We start from the raw sequence: 18,010 nt of genomic DNA on the forward strand, positions 1-18,010 counted from the left end.
ATAGGGACCAATTGAGGGCGATGTCGCAGAAGGATAAGGAGACCTTCAAGGAGTACGCCCAGAGATGGCGAGAACTGCTAGCTCCGATAGTGCCACCCCTTGAAGACTTTGAGCTCTTTCTATTATGAAAGAATGATTGCCAGTGCTCCCTCAGACTTCACCGAAATGGTGAATATGGGGATGAGATTAGAAGAGGGGGTTCGTGAAGGACGTTTATCTAGAGATGATGGTTCCTCAGCAAAGAAGTATGGAGGCTTTGCTAGGAAGAAAGAGGGAGAGAATCATGTGGTGTCCTCTCATATCAAAAGAAGGCCCTTTGTAAGGAGGAAGGATGTGCGTCCTGCCATCAACCAACACCAGGTGGCTCATATAGCATCTGCTTTTAGAGAAGTTCATCATCAACAACAACAACAACAACATCGTCAACAACAACAGGCCTACCAGCCTCGCAACAATAATAACACCAGCACCAACAACTATGAGAGGAAGAGGGTAACTTTTGACCCGATTCCGATGACTTATGCTGAGCTTTATCCTTCCTTGATTGATAGGAAGCTGATAACTCCACGAGACCCTCCTGCTGTACCAACCAATCCTCAGTGGTGGTATAAGCCTGAGCTTCATTGTGAATATCATTCCGGTGCTCCCGGACATGATGTGGAGATCTGTTACCCGTTGAAGACCAAGGTGCCAGACCTTGCGAGAAGTGAGATATTGTTTTTTGAGGACGTAGGTCCAAATGTTAAGAAGAACCCATTGCCCGAGCATGGGAAAGCAGCTGTTAACATGGTCCAGGGGTGCCTTGGTAAATACAAAGTCCTTTATGTGAATGACATAAGGCAATCTTTGGTCGAGATGCATAAGCTGTTGTGTGAACACAGCCATTACGAGCATGACCATGATAGGTGCCAGGTATGTACTATCAATGAGAGAGGATGTCGTCAAGTAAGAAGGGACATCCAAGAGATGATTGATCAAGGGATGATTGAGATACTTCAGAATCATAATGAGGATGAAGTTGATGTAATTACTCTTGTGTTTAAAATTCTTGAGCCTGTTATCATCAAGTATAATGGCAGCAAGAAGAAGGTATCACCAGCTTTTGTGATCAAGCCATTGGGCCCTGTCCCGTATGTATCAGACAAAGCTGTTCCCTACCGATACAACGCAGTTATGCTGAAAGATGGAAAGGAGGTGTCGTTGCCCTCTACTTCTGTGGTGAGTATTTCAGATGTCAGTGGTGTGACCCGTAGTGGTCGTGTTTTCTCGGCTCAGCCGAAATCCCATGAAGACATTGTGAAAAGAACTGCTGTTAATCCTTCCGGTCTCGTGGGGACTTCTTCTTCAAATAATCATGTTCCTGCTGTGAAGGGTGTTGACCCTGTTGTTGTTAAGAATAATAATACTCCTATCCTGGTTGGCCAGTCTTCCATTTTGAAAGAGGATGGTGATGAGATGCTGAGGCTCATCAAAAGGAGTGAATATAATGTTGTTGATCAGCTGCTGCAAACTCCATCAAAGATATCTGTCTTATCTTTGTTGATGAATTCCGAGCCACACCGCGAAGCTTTGCAGAGGGTGTTGGACGTGGCATACGTGGACCACGATGTCACAATAGAGTAGTTTGATAGAACTGTTGCAAATATAACCGCTTGCAACAATTTGAGCTTTTGTGATGCTGATCTTCCCGAGGAGGGAAAAAACCACAATTTGGCTTTACACATATCTATGAACTGTAAGGATGATGCCTTGTCCAATGTGTTGGTGGACACAGGATCATCGCTCAATGTATTGCCAAAATCTACTCTTGCTAAACTTTCATACCAGGGGCCTCCCATGAGGCAGAGTGGAGTGGTTGTGAAGGCGTTTGATAGATCGCGCAAGACCGTGATCGGCGAATTAGAACTCCCGATCAAGATTGGACCTAGTGATTTCCAGATCACTTTATAGGTCATGGATATCCATCCGTCTTATAGCTGTTTGATTGGCAGACCATGGATTCACGAGGTAGGCGCCGTGACATCCACCTTACACCAAAAGTTGAAGTTCGTGAAGAACAATAAGTTGGTGGTGATAGGGGGAGATAAGGCTCTCTTGGTCAGTCATTTATCTTCCTTCTCCTATATTGATGCTGAGGATGAGGTTGGGACTCCGTTCCAAGACTTGTCTATTGCCGAGCCTTCAAAGAAAGGACTTTCTTGATTTGTCTCCTATAATGATGCAAAGTTGTCCATTGAGCATGGTGCAACTACTGGTTTGGGGAAAATGATCAAATTGGAAGATAACAAGTCCCGAGCTGGCATAGGGTACTCTTCTGGTATTTCCAATGAGCGTGGGTTGTTCTAGAGTGGAGGTTTCATCCACACTGTTGAAGACCAGGAAGCTGCTGCCATTGTTGAAGATGATGAAGAGGAAGATCTGGGCAACTTTGTCATACCCGGAGGAATCTGCAATAATTGGGTCGCTGTTGATGTTCCAACAGTTATCCATAAGTCAACATAATGTGTTCATTTTGTTTAAAAACCCTTCTCCCATGCCAAAAGGAGAATTGATGACATTGTTGGCATAATTTGATTAATACAATGATATTCATTCAATAATCACATGTTAAATGTTTGTTTTCCCAAAACTATTTTTCTTTTTTCCTTTTTTGCATGAAATTGGTGATCACCATAAAACCCTAAAAAGAGAATAAAATCAATCTTTTCATCTGCATAATGATTTGCCTTGTTTGAATTCTAAAATCTCTTTTATACTCAAAATCATTATGCAGGTTAATCAAATTCATTGAACATAATGATCCAACACCATCTCCCAACTTTGAGTTCCCTGTATTTGAGGCAGAAGAAGATGATGTTGAAGAGATTCCAGATGAGATTACCCGTCTACTTGAGCACGAGGAGAAGATCATTCAGCTGCATCTTGAGAATTTGGAAATAGTCAACTTGGGGTCTGAAGATTGCGTTCGTGAAGTGAAGATTTGGGCACTCCTTGAAGAGTCTGTTAAGAAGGGGTTGATCGAGTTGCTACGAGAATATGTCGACGGCTTTGCCTGGTCGTATGAAGACATGCCTGGTCTGGATACTGATATCGTGCAATATTTCTTGCCGTTGAAGCCTGAGTGTGTGCCTGTGAAGCAAAAGCTCAGAAGAACTCATCCGGATATGGCAGTGAAGATTAAAGAAGAAGTTCAGAAGCAAATTGATGCGGGGTTTCTGGTGACTTCTACATATCCTCAATGGGTGGCCAATATTGTGTCCGTGCCTAAGAAAGATGGAAAGGTCCGAATGTGTATGGATTACCGTGACTTGAATAAAGCTAGTCCAAAAGATGATTTTCCTCTACCACACATTGATATGTTGGTAGAATATACAACTAAATTCAATGTCTTCTCATTTATGGATGGATTTTCCGGTTATAATCAGATTAAAATGGCACCCGAGGATATGGAGAAGACAACATTCATCACACCTTGGGGAACATTCTGTTATCGAGTGATGCCCTTCGTTTTGAAGAACGCCGGAGCCACGTATCAACGAGCTATGACTACCTTGTTTCATAATATGATGCACAAGGAGATTGAGGTGTATCTTGATGATATGATTGCAAAGTTGAAAATGGAAGTTGAACATGTAGAACACTTGTTGAAGCTTTTCCAGCGTTTGAGGAAGTACAAACTCCTCCTGAATCCGAACAAGTGTACATTTGGAGTCCGTTCCGGCAAGTTATTGGAATTTATTATCAGTGAAAGAGGTATTGAGGTTGATCCTGCCAAGGTAAAAGCAATACAAGAGATGCATGCGCCCAAAACTGAGAAGCAAGTCCGAGGTTTTCTTGGCCGCTTGAATTACATTTCGAGATTTATATCCCACATGACTGCCACATGTGCGCCTATATTCAAGCTCCTTCGGAAAGATCAGCATCATGATTGGATCGAAGATTGCCAAAAAGCCTTTGATAGTGTCAAAGAGTATTTGTCTGAGCCTCCGATTCTATCTCCGCCTGTTGAAGGGAGATCGTTGATTATGTACTTGACTGTGCTTGATGATTCCATGGGATGTGTATTGGGTCAGCAAGATGAATCAGGAAAGAAGGAATATGCAATATACTACTTGAGTAAGAAGTTTACTGACTGTGAGTCTCGGTACTCAATGCTTGAGAAGACATGTTGTGCTTTGGCTTGGGCTGCTAAGCGTTTATGCCAGTATATGTTGAATCATACGACTTGGTTGATATCCAAAATGGATCCAATCAAGTATATCTTTAATAAGCTTCCTTTAACTGGGAGAATCACCCGTTGGCAGATGTTGTTATCTGAGTATGATATTGAGTATCGAGCTCAAAAGACCATTAAAGGTAGTATCTTGGATGATCATTTGGCACATCAACCAATTGAAGATTACCAGTCTGTGCAGTATGAATTCCCTGACGAGGAGATTCTGTATTTGAAGATGAAAGATTGTGATGAGCCTACGCTCGATGAAGGGCCAGAGCTTGGTTCCCGATGGGGCATGGTGTTCGATGGCGCTGTTAATCAGTATGGGAATGGTATTGGGGCAGTAATTATTACTCCTCAAGGCACACATTTTCCTTTTACAACAAGGTTAACTTTCAAATGCACGAATAATATGGCGGAGTATGAGGCTTGTATTATGGGTTTGGAAGAATGTATTGATCTGAGGATCAAACATCTTGATGTTTATGGTGATTCGGCCCTTGTTGTTAATCAGATTAAGGGTGAATGAGAGACGAATCAGCCTGGCCTCATCCCATACAGAGATTATGCGAGGAGGATTTCAACTTTCTTTACTAAGGTTGATTTCCATCATATTCCTCAAGATGAGAATCAGATGGCAGATGCTCTTGCTACGCTTGCTTCAATGATTGTAGTGAAATATTGGAATGAAGTCCCCAATATTACTGTGATGCGTTTAGATAGACCAACTCATGTGTTTGCAGTTGAGGAAGTAAAAGATGATAAGCCATGGTATTTTGATATCAAATGTTTTCTTCAGAATCAGACTTACCCGCCTGGGGCATCTGTTAAAGATACAAAGACTTTAAGGAGACTATCTGGCAGTTTCTACCTTAATGTTGATGTGCTTTATAAGAGGAATTTTGACATGGTTCTGCTCAGATGCGTGGATAAACACGAAGCAGACCTGTTGATGACTGAAGTCCATGAAGGTTCATTTGGTACTCATTCCAATGGACATGCTATGGCTAAGAAGATGTTGAGAGCAGGCTACTATTGGCTGACAATGGAGTCTGACTGCTGCAAGCATGTGAAGAAATGCCACAAGTGTCAGATTTATTCGGATAAGATTCATATTCCCCCGACACTTCTGAATGTTATTTCCTCACTGTGGCCTTTCTCCATGTGGAGAATTGACATGATTGGCATGATTGAGCCAAAGGCGTCTAACAATCACCGTTTTATTCTCGTAGCCATTGATTACTTCACCAAGTGGGTTAAAGCGGCATCGTATGCGAATGTGACCAGGCAGGTGGTCGTGAAGTTTATCAAGAACCAACTCATATGCCATTATGGTGTGCCAGACAAGATCATTACTGATAATGGATCTAATTTGAACAACAAGATGATGAAAGAGCTGTGTAGCGAGTTCAAGATTGTGCATCATAATTCTTCTCCTTATATACCCAAGATGAATGGGGTTGTTGAAGCTGCTAACAAAAACATCAAGAAGATCATTCAGAAGATGGTTGTTACGTACAAAGACTGGCACGAGATGTTGCCATTTGCTTTGCATGGCTATCGTACATCTATCCCTACTTCAGCAGGGGCAACTCCTTTCTCTCTTGAATATGGCGTGGAGGTTGTCCTCCCCGTAGAGGTTGAGATCCCATCAATGAGAGTCTTGATGGAAGCCAATTTGACTGAGGCTGAATGGGTTCAGAGTCGTTATGACTAGTTGAACTTGATAGAAGAGAAGAGATTGACTGCCATGTGTCATAGTCAGTTATATCAACAAAGGATGAAGAAAGCCTTTGATAAGAAGGTCAAGCCTTGTGTGTTCTGAGAAGGTGACCTTGTGCTCAAGAAAGTCTTGTCTTTCGTGCCCGATTCCAGGGACAAGTAGACTCCAAACTATGAAGGTCCATATGTTGTTAAGAGAGCCTTTTCAGGCGGTGCTTTGTTGCTTACAACTATGGATGGGGAGGATTTCACTCGTCCTGTGAATTCAGATGCAGTCAAGAAATACTTCGCCTAAAAATAAAAACAGAATAGCTCGCTAAGTTGAAAACCCGAAAGGGCGGCTTAGGCAAAAATGAGCGTCTCGGTGGATTGAAAACCCGAAAGGGCGGTCCAGGAAAAAGTTAGAGACATAAAAAATGAATATACATATTCCACTAGATGGAGTACCTCACCCTAAGGCAATCTAGGCAAAAATTAGGGATTTGGAAAGTAACTGCATCCTGACAAGACTTTGTTCTATAGCTGTCTTTTGTCAAAGATTCTCGCACAATCATCGTCAACTGAAGCTTCAAATACATTGGATTCAGAGTTGGTGGAGAAACGGTCATTATGTTAAATGTACCCCTTTTCCATGTATATCACCAATTTCAAATTTGTAAAGATCCATGGAGTCTCGCCATTTGCGGACTACCATTCTATTAAATAAATTTGAGCCTTTATCCAATTCTTTGCACTCTTATTTGTTTATGTTTAACAAATATTTGCATGTTTTAATTGATAAGTATCATTGTTTCAAACAAATAAAGTTTTATAAACTGTTTTAAACAAAATGAACATTCACAATGACTGAAAGGATAAATGGAATGTTTTCAGTGCTCTCCCAAGGATAGTATGATCTCCAAAAAGGTAAGACATTTGTTCATATTCTGGCATGTTTATATCCTCTTCATCAGCTTTGAGTTGTTTCCTCAGCAAGAAGTTGACCAGGGCAGTTGGTGAAGGGCTTGTTTCCCTTTTCATCCCCAGTATGACACAGGTGGACGAAGGACTCGTTTTCGATTCCCTCAGCAGAGGCAGTTTCCTTTAGGGGTTACCTCCAGTTTGTCCCCTGCAGGGTTGCCTGACCTGAGTTTGATAATGTGTATCCCCTCCGGGTTTAAAAATTTCTTCTAAGTATTGAGAGGTGATGAGGGAGATGTGTTGTGTCCCCAGCGGAGCAGATTGTTCTTTCTCCCCTTAGTAGAGATGTCTCTCCAGCGGTTAGAAGGGAGTGTTTTGATTGATGGGTATCTGTTTGGTGGTTGTTCCCCACGGAGTTTCACCTCATTCCTTGATAAGTTCCCCAGTAGAATTTCTTCTACGACGGATCTTATTTATATCCAGTCACCTGTCCCCGAATTGTTGGAAAATCCCCGACAAGCGGAAGCTGTGACTTTGCATGTCCCCCAACTGTGATCGGTGTCTTCCAGCATTTGATGCATCCTCACCAGAGCTGAGTTCTCTTGTAGGCCTTGCCGTCCTTTTTTGACATGTTGTGTCGGATGTCTGCTCGTGGCTCTTGAGCCTGTTTGTGTTAGCTATGTCTGTCTGTCAGCATTAATCATACACAAATCATGCATATATATGCATGATCATAGCATTCAGATATTCATGATGCATTCTTTGCCATATATATTTGCTTGTTATCTCCTGCTATTGGTGAAATATTCTTCCCCAAGCAGAGGTTTGTGTCTGATCTCTCCATATAGAGTCAGCCCCATAGGCAGAAAGTGTTTATCTTTTCTTCTTTCTTCCCCACTGAGTTATGTCCTCGTGGATGATTATTGTTTCAGTATTCCACCCCAGTTGTGTATCGGTTTGGAATTATTCCCCTGAGTTATATTCTCATTGGGTTGAGTCTTGTTTAATTGTGTCTTTCTAGTTTGTTCCTAGATTGACTCCTCTTTTGTTATCCCCTGCAGTTTCCTGTGGTTTAGTGGTTCGATTGCTCAGTAACTAGTAATTGTTCATCCTTTTCCCCAGTAGATCTTGTGGCCTTCTACCCAGTAACCGGTAGTTGTAAATCCTATTTCTGTGGTTTTCTACCCAGTAACCGATAGATGTAATCCCTTCTTTGTTGGTTATCTTTACCCAGTAGCCGGTATTGATGTTCCTTCTCTTTTTGAGTATATTACCAAGTAACCGGTGATATATCTCTTGGATAATTGCTTTTGTCAAGCAATTTATCCCTAATGAGTCATCTTTTATTTACCCTTGTTTGGTGGTGATTGTTTCTCCTTCTGATTGGTCATCATTTTATACCCAGTAACCGGTATCCCAATGTCCTTTCTTTTCGGTCGATTTATCCTTTATTAACCCAGTAACCGGTTCTAGATAATCTTCCATGCGAGTATGTTATCTACGTTATGACGGTAATAGATAATACATCTCATGCGCTCTTCATTCGAAGTCTTTTTTCTTCCCCAGTTGAGTAAGATTCGTATTTCCTTATGGAATCGAATGTCCATCCTGTAAGTCGAGTTTGCTTTTTCAGCCCTCCTTTCGGATGATGAGTGTCTTGGATATGTTCCCAATTCACGTCTGATTGGTCACCTATTATATACCCAGTAACCGGTATCCCTGGTGTTCCTTCCTTTTGATCCCTATTATGACTTTTTGTCCCCTGTGGAGTCAGATTTCCCTGAGTTGAGATGTGCCTTTTGGGTCCTCCTCAGATGTTTCAGATGATTGATATTTCTCACCCTTATACCGGTCTTAGATATTCTTTCTCCCTGAGCGTGTTGTTCTCCCACCCAGTAACCAGTGTTTTGATAACATGTATCTCTTTGAGTTTATTACCCAGTAACCGGTAATATCTCGTTGTTCCTTCCTCAACTGAATCCTTTGTGGACATCCCTGTCTGAGTCCGGATTTTTATCCGATGTTTCCTTTGTGGATAGTTTTGCTGTATTGGCATATTCCCCAATACATGCATCTTTGCGTCAGATCGAGTCTTTCCATCGATTTATTTTCGTGGAATCCCTTCGTGTCTCCCAACAAGTTTTCAAGTCGTGACCTGCTCACGCATTTTCACCTTATTTCCCCCGAGTCTCTGTCTCACTAGTGAGTGTGTTACTCCTATGGATTTTTCAGTTTCTCCCGATTTCTTTTTCTTTGTGGCAATCATTCACCATGAAGATTTTATTTTTACATGCATACATTTGCATCATGAGGTCTTTTAGGGACCAAAATTTGTCTCTTTGTTATTATTTAAGCCCATTCTACCGCGTCGAGACGAAGATTTTAACCTTCATATCTCCGGCTAGAATGACCTTAAATAGGGGCATCTGTAAGACCCTAATTTTGACCCTAAGATCCCTCATGGCATCATATCATTGCTTAGTGCATTTCCTCAAGGATCATAGCATGTTTGGCTCCTTAACCCTAGGGTTGGGATTTGTGTGAGTGGTTTGAGACCACCAAGAATGCTTGTCTTGTATATTATTGCTTTTCTTATTTTGATTATTAACCAAAAGCACAAAAATATGTTGCTAACTCTTTTTGGTTTGAAACTCAAGTGATCATGTGCTCCAATGCTCCTAGGAGGCTCCTAAGCTCATCATATATGTCTCCCAAGTATCTCAATTTGCCAATTTTATCAAGATAACCCAAATGGCTTGAGGATTGTTTCCCAAGGAAACCCAAATTCAACTGTGTTTTGACTGTGCCTTGCTCATGAAAAAACTTCAAGCTATGATAAAATTTAACCAAGGGAAGTTCTTTCACTCATTATTTTATGCATATATGAGCCTATTTGAGGCCCCTCAATCATTTATTCATCAAGATTAGAAGTTTGGCCTTGAGAAGTTGACCAGTCAAGTCATCTGACTAAACTGAGGATCACTGAGACACAACGTTTGATTTGTTTGTCAAATGAAGATGACCCCAAGATAAAACATGTTCTTAATAACCATATGAACAACTTTCATGTTCATCAAAAATCTATTTTAAACTTTCAAGGTCATCATTCATTTCAAAACATTACAGGTCATTTTAACTGAAACCCTAATTTTGGGTCAACTTCCCATGGACCTAACTTCCTTAATTTTTATGATTTTGAGGTGAGACAAATTGCATTGGAAAGCTTAATATGTCTACTTCAAATTTTATGTTGGACATAATTTCATAATCCTAAAATCAATACATGTGATAATACAAAACATTATAGGTCACTTTGGACCTAGGTCATTGAATTTGAAAAATATCCAACTTCAAGTGCCCATAACTTTCTCATGAAAAATCCAAATTATGCAAAATATAAGTCTAAATTGATAATCTTGAAAATATCTACAACTTTGATGTTGGAGGATTTTCCATTTGAAGCTTTCATCATTGAAACAGAAGGGCTTGAAGAGGCTTGCTTTTGGTAAAAAATTTCAAAGGTGACTTAAACATGTTTTGTACCCAAACTTTCACAACCAGTTTTTATTAAGTTCCAAACTCCAAATGAATTTTTGCCCAACATGACTTTTGTTACTTATTTCAAGAGCTTTCTAACCATTACTCAAATTAATTTTTTGGACTTTCCATGTGTGAGTTTCGAAGAGCTCTTTCATCATGTTCATTTTGATATTTTATGGTGAAAACTTGAAATGCAAGTTATTTCAGTCCAATGCACACGGCCAAATGGTGTTCTCATGATCTCAGCAAACTTTTGCATCCACCTTTGGGCTTTGCACGCGCCTGTACAGGCCCATGCACCAAAATTCAAATGTCCATGCACATGAAAGAAGCGTGGGAATCAGCCACATCCAGCTATAAATAGAAGTGCCTTGAGCCTCAATTGGCAACCAAGTGGAGATCTGAATTGCTGATGAATTGAAATCCCAACCCTCACTAAAGGAATTTCCAGTTTTCTCTTTCACTTTCAAGCTTGAATTTCAACATCATTAGTTGATCTTCAAAGCTCAATTCCTTAACCTAGCATCACCATCACACTTCTAGAGCGAAAGCAGATCAAGATCTTGAAGGATTCGTGCTGTTTGAAGCTTCATTTTAGAGGTAGAACCTCAAATGTTTTTGATCTAGATCTTGCTATACAATTTGAATTTCTTTGGTTTGTGTTGTTTTCTGAAGTCCTCTCACTTGAGGCAGGCCAGTGGTGGTCTTAATTGTGCAAATCGTGCCATTACAGTTCACACACCATGATTTTCAAGCTCACATTTCTCTTTAAATAGGAATGGTGAGGATGATCCATGGTTACAGTGGTGATGTACATCACCTCAGCTTCAATTTGATGTCTTTATTTTTCATTTCCATTACTATTTATTTTCCTGCGTGTGGTGGCCGAATTCTGGTACTTCGCCGGAGAAGAAGGTGTTTTCCACCGCCTATACCACGTGTGCATCCTCTGAACCCTTGGATCGTGTCTAAACGTTTTAATCTTGGCCATTATGATCGGTCACCATTTCCATTGAATTCCCACCTTTTATCCGGCATATTTTCATCACTTTGGTAAGATTTATGGTTCTTTTTAGTTGTTTTAAAGTCATTTAACATGTTTCGTTAGTTTATCATTGCATTGCATTTTGTTACATGTTTGTGTCAAAAAGTATCTTTTATGCTTCGATTTGGTAGCGTTAGTGTTGCAGGTTGTTGCATAGGTTCAAAAGGACTAATAGTTGAGTGTTGGATGCTCCGGAATGCCAAAATATGAAGATGCAGCAGGTCAACACGGGCCCCCGTGTACATCAACACGGCCCGTGTTGTTTGCCAGGAAGGAGCACTCAAAGAGGTAAAACAGAGGGTTAACACGGGCACCCGTGTACATCAACACGGCCCGTGTTGATGCCTCTGTAGCTTGCTCTAAAAATACAACTTTTGAAGAGCAACACGGGCACCCGTGTGAATCCACACGGCCCGTGTTGATGGGCGCGACTGAGAAATTCTACTTTATGTTGTGTGGATCTGCCCTGTTCATTAGGGGTATTTTGGACTTTTTGTTGGGAGAAAAAACCATCTGAGGCTATTAGAAGACTTTGGAGAGAAGGAGAAGGGTACTTTTTGAGGTACGAGAAAAAACATTGCACTAGAGAATATAGCTACTACGGAGGATTTGAAGACGGCGAGATTCAAGGGCATCAACCATTGAAGATCAAAATCTCCTAATTCTTTGTAATGTTTAATTTCCACACTATGATTTCTTTGAATTCTATGAGAGGCTAAACCCCCCAATGCTAGGGGGGTGGTCCTGATTTGATCTGATGTTATGAATTCTAACCAAGGATTTTCTTATTACTATGTTACGTATTTCAATTCAATTGTGTGATGTTATTATGCTTTTGTATCGGACAAATACAGTTAGATCTATGACTATCAATGACATGATTGTGATTGTTAGGGTTTTCACACAATTGGGTTTATAATTGCATCACCTAGGACTAGGAACTTTTGTAAATCACCCTAAACCTTGATATTATTTATGATTAAAACCAATGATTAGTTGAATGGACATTTGAGTAAGAATTGGTAGTTTAATAGTTTCTTCATTAAGGACTTAAGGAAGAACATTCTGAGGTTAGGTAATTGAATGTTTCATGTGTATTGGGGAAATCTTGACTTGAATTCATAACTAGTTAAATCAACCACTCACCCTAGCATGTTTCATCTTAATCAATTATTCTTTACTATCTTTCTGAGTTTATTGTTATAAATTCCCAAAACCAACCAAATCATTGTGTTTTTGTTCAAATAGAATCAGAAGTAAAATAAGTATTTCCTAGGCAATCCCCGACAACGGCGCCAAAAACATGATCGGAAAAATAGCAAGTGTACTATTTTTACCGATGTAGTAATAAGTGGTCTGCAATTTTAGTGATCATGCCAAATTATTATTCTCTGGTAATTCATAATGTGGAAGTACTTACGTTACCAACACCTGATTCTATTAGTATTGCAAATGTTGCTAACTGGCTTTATGCAGCTTCTGCCCCATCTGTAGGGGACAATGTTCAAAATGACTAGGATTTTTCAGGTGATGAGATGGAGGAAGATGATAGACCAGAGGAGCAATTTGTGCCACCCCCACTAGATTCAAACCGACAAGGTGAAGGATCCTCTTCTATGTCTCAGGACCAATGGGGTTGGATACAAACTGAGATGGGTGTCCTCCGCACCGAGCAAACTAGACAAGGTGTGGAATTGTTCCGACAAGGGACAGTTATGGATGACATGCAAGCTATGATGCAACGTCTAATGTTGCATTTCCCGCATGATCCTCCACCTCCTCCACAACAGTAGTCGCTGTGAGTCCCCTTTGTATCTGGATTTAAACATTGAGGTCAATGTTTAGTTCAGGTGTGGGGGGGTTTTTCCTTTCATGTTTTATTTCGTTTTCATTTTGTTCATGTTTTCCTTCATCGTTTTTGGCTTTCGTTTTTGCTTCTGTTGTCGTAGTATTTTGTTTTTATTATTTACCTGTGTGTACAGAGTGATGAGAAATTGTTGGACGAATCCGGGATCGATTGTAGTGGATGAAAGACACTCCGCATACTTGTTTTGTTAAGGTACCCCGGAAGTTGATGCAACCATGAGAAAGTAAAAGTCGGACACAATTTGGTGACACTGGACCGAGAGAGCGGTATAGTAGAACCGAATCGAAAAAGAAACCACATGACACTAGGAGGCTTCAAAGGTTGTAAGTTTAACCAACATGGTGAGAATACAAAGGCCAAACACTAAATATCAACATGAGAGTTCAGCCAGGTATGACTCTATCACTCTGACTTTGCGTATGTTCTTTTGACACTTCACAACATGACAACACACACTGAGGCAAGTTGTTTGTTTAGCCCAGAGCCTTTCTAGCCATCCCTATTTGTATGTTTATCCTTCGTGAACCCCGTTGAGGCTTAGCCTTTTTGTTCGTAATAAACCCCATATTAACCATTAATCATCCATTTCTTCCATTAATCGGCATGATTGTTGTAAGTTACAAAATGTGCAAAAAGCTAAGTTTGGGGTGGTAATCTTGAAAGAAAGGGCAAGTGCATAAGAAGAGATCTAAAAGTAATGCAAAAAGAAGAGACGTGTGTATGTCCTAAAAGAAAAAAAGAGAAATGCACTTGCCGAGACTTAAGACTCTAACACCTGTAAAATGCTCACAGAGAATTGAGTTAAAAAGAGTCAAAAGTGAATAAACCCCCAGAGTTATGAGTTAAGCACGAAAAAAAAAATCAAACAACATGAATGCCGAGTTCAAAACCATTTGTTATCCATTTCTGTGTCTATCCTACCGTACCCAAGCCCCGTTACAACTGAAAAGACCTCATAAAGTGTGTGGAATTTGTTGTTGTAGTGAAATTAGAATGTATTCAAATTTAAGAGTTTGGTATTGCATGTCGTGTTGTGAGTGTAAACACCCTAACCATGAGAGATGTTGTGAGTATGTGAAAAAGATTGCAGGTAACGAGGCTTCTGATGTGGAAATGTGGTGAACAGTTTGAGTCGGGAAAATCGGAAACTTGATTGGAAAGGAAGAACACAAGTTGTGAAGGACAAGGTTGCATTGTGGAAAATGAATTCGTGGGTGACCTTTGTTTGGACTCAATACATCACTTGAGGACAAGCAATTAGACAAGTTTGGGGTTGTGATCGGTCACCATTTCCATTGAATTCCCACCTTTTATCCGGCATATTTTCATCACTTTGGTAAGATTTGTGGTTGTTTTTAGTTGTTTTAAAGTCATTTAACATGTTTCGTTAGTTTATTATTGCATTGCATTTTGTTACATGTTTGTGTCAAAAAGTCTCTTTTATGCTTCGATTTGGTAGTGTTACTGTTGCAGGTTGTTGCATAGGTTCAAAAGGACTAATAGTTGAGTGTTGGATGCTCCGGAATGCCAAAATATGAAGATGCAGCAGGTCAACACGGGCCCCCGTGTACATCAACACGGTCCATGTTGTTTTCCAGGAAGGAGCACTCAAAGAGGTAAAACAGAGGGTTAACACGGGCACCCGTGTACATCAACACGGCCCGTGTTGATGCCTCTGTAGCTTGCTCTAAAATTACAACTTTTGAAGAGCAACACGGGCACTCGTGTGAATCCACACAGCCCATGTTGAAGGGCGCGGCTGAGAAATTCTACTTTATGTTGTGTGGACCTGCCCTGTTCATTAGGGGTATTTTGGACTTTTTGCTGGGAGAAAAAACCATCTGAGGCTATTAGAAGACTTTGGAGAGAAGGAGAAGGGTACTTTTTGAGGTACGAGAAAAAACATTGCACTGGAGAAAATAGTTACTACGGAGGATTTGAAGACAGCGAGATTCAAGGGCAATAACCATTGAAGATCAAAATCTCCTAATTCTTTGTAATGTTTAATTTCCACACTATGATTTCTTTGAATACTATGAGAGGCTAAACCCCCCAATGTTAGGGGGGTGGTCCTGATTTGATCTGATGTTATGAATTCCAACCAAGGATTTTCTTATTACTATGTTACATATTTCAATTCAATTGTGTGATGTTATTATGCTTTTGTATCGGACAAATACAATTAGATCTATGACTATCAATGACAGGATTGTGATTGTTAGGGTTTTCACACAATTGGGTTTATAATTGCATCACCTAGGACTGGGAACTTTTGTAAATCACCCTAAACCTTGATATTATTTATGATTAAAACCAATGATTAGTTGAATGGACATTTGAGTAAGAATTGGTAGTTTAATAGTTTCTTCATTAAGGACTTAAGGAAGAACATTCTGAGGTTAGGTAATTGAATGTTTCATGTGTATTGAGGAAATCTTGACTTGAATTCATAACTAGTTAAATCAACCACTCACCCTAGCATGTTTCATCTTAATCAATTATTCTTTACTATCTTTTTGAGTTTATTATTATAAAATCCCAAAACCAACTAAACCATTGTGTTTTTGTTCAAATAGAATCAGAAGTAAAATAAGTATTTCCTACGCAATCCCTGAGATCGATACTTGGGAATAAAACTCCTTATTACTACATCGGTAAAAATAGTACACTTGCTATTTTTCCGATCACATTACATGTGTTGACTTGTTTTAATACAATGTGTTGCGCGCTTAACTCACGTGTACTTTGTATCCGTGCCCCTGAGCCCTTGATGCCTTGCCACGCCAATTAATGAAATGATCTGATGGCGCTGGATTTTTCTATTTTTCTTATTTTCTTTTAATTTCAGTTAATTCCTTTTATTTTCAAAAATTCATAAATATTTTATTTGAAGTCACAAAAATATGAGACCAATGCCAAAAATTTTCTTGAAAAATGTAGTTTCATATTTTGATTTTTAATTATTTTTGTGACTTCATTTAATATTTTTTGTGAATTATGCGATTTTTAATAGTTTTAATTCATTTTTTAATACTTTCTGAAATTTGAAAAATCCAAAAATATTTTCCTAACACCTATGGATCATGATAAGTCAATGAAAAATAGTCTCATCAATTTCTTATTTGATATGATATTTATTTGAGATTTTAATCCATATTGTGTTATTTTTTGTTGTTATTAATTGTTTTTAAATAGTTTCTGATTTCAAAAATTGTTGAAAAAATTTGTCAAAGTTTGTTTGACCATTTTAGACCTATGAGAATTTAATTGGACTGGTTGAAGTTGATTTGAATTAAATTTGAGGTTTGACCATATTTTTTTCATTTTATTTTGCATTTATTTTTCATTCAAAAAACAGCAAAAAAAATATGGTTGACTTGTTGACTTGTAACCTTTATTTCTCTTCTGTTTAGCATTGATTGATGATGATTTGAATCACTTTTGATCAATTAAGTTTGATGCTTGAATTCTCTTTCCATCCTTTTCATCTTCATCCTTTTCTTTTCATAATTTGACCAATGAGTTAATGTCTTATGGTTGGTCTTGACAAATGAGAGGTTTAACCTTCTTTGATCCAAACCAAACTCAACTTGATCCAAGATCAAGTGAGTTGTTTTGTGTCCAAGATAGGTTGCTTCTTGGTCAAGCAAAAAACCTAAAGTCCATACAAGGCCCTTCCCCTTTTGTTTTGGCATGGCAAGTTTTAGGAGCTTGGCTTACTAGTCATGATCTCTAACTTGTGTTTATTTGCTTATAGTTTTATTGATCGGCCTCAGATAGGTGTGACTACCACATTAGTCCACTTACGATTTCTTAACATAGCGCTACATTATCTTATGACAAACTAACATAACTTCACTAATTACTAACTTTAATTTGAGCATTTAATTTCTTGCCCTTTACTTTAATGCCATTTATTTCTTGCTCATTTATTCATATTGCTTTTCATTTTGCTCACTTGAGCACATATTTTTATGTTTATGTCATTTTTCTTTTGCTCATTTTGAGCTCATTATTGTATATAAACATATTGTTGTCTTGTGATTGTTTTGTCTTTGCTTTGTGTGAACCTAATGAAAAAAGGAGAAAGGACTTAGAATTAGGATATACCTATGCTTAAAGGAGTTCAAGAGCAACTTGGCCTCATGCCTTTAGAATGCTAAATTTGTTGAAGAGCAACTAGGCCTCATGCCTTTAGAATACTAAATTTCAAAGTTGACTTCAAAGGACTTCCTTTGCAAAACTTATTATTTGTCCATTCCTCTTATTGTGTTGTGAACTTTTTGATGTTTGCTCTTGTGTTATAGGGATTCCATCTTGATATAGTAAAGAGGACCATTGTCATGAGTAGCCAAGTTAAGAGAGACAAGCCAAATGGAGATCCTAGGAGCTTGAATCTAATTTGTTTGATTCCTTGATTGTGTACTAAGTCCAAAGAAAAGGAGCATCTTGAATTATCTCTATGATTTCAAGAAAAGGAACTCTGAGGGTTTTATCCTCTCTCTTATCTTTAATTGCTTAGGAATAGCCCTTCTATTCTTCTCCTCACTCTAACCCAAGCCTAAAATCTCTTTCTTGCAAACTTTGACTTTATTTCAAATTAGAAACCTAGGCCTTATGCCTTTGACTTTTCAAAACTATTTTCCTAAATACTCATTGTGAATAAACATTAATCCAACTTTGACTTCATTTTGTAAATACATCTAACTTGTAAATACAA

The sequence above is a fragment of the Lathyrus oleraceus genome, chromosome 7, assembly GCF_024323335.1.
Source record: "Lathyrus oleraceus cultivar Zhongwan6 chromosome 7, CAAS_Psat_ZW6_1.0, whole genome shotgun sequence".
Lineage (NCBI taxonomy): Eukaryota > Viridiplantae > Streptophyta > Magnoliopsida > Fabales > Fabaceae > Lathyrus > Lathyrus oleraceus.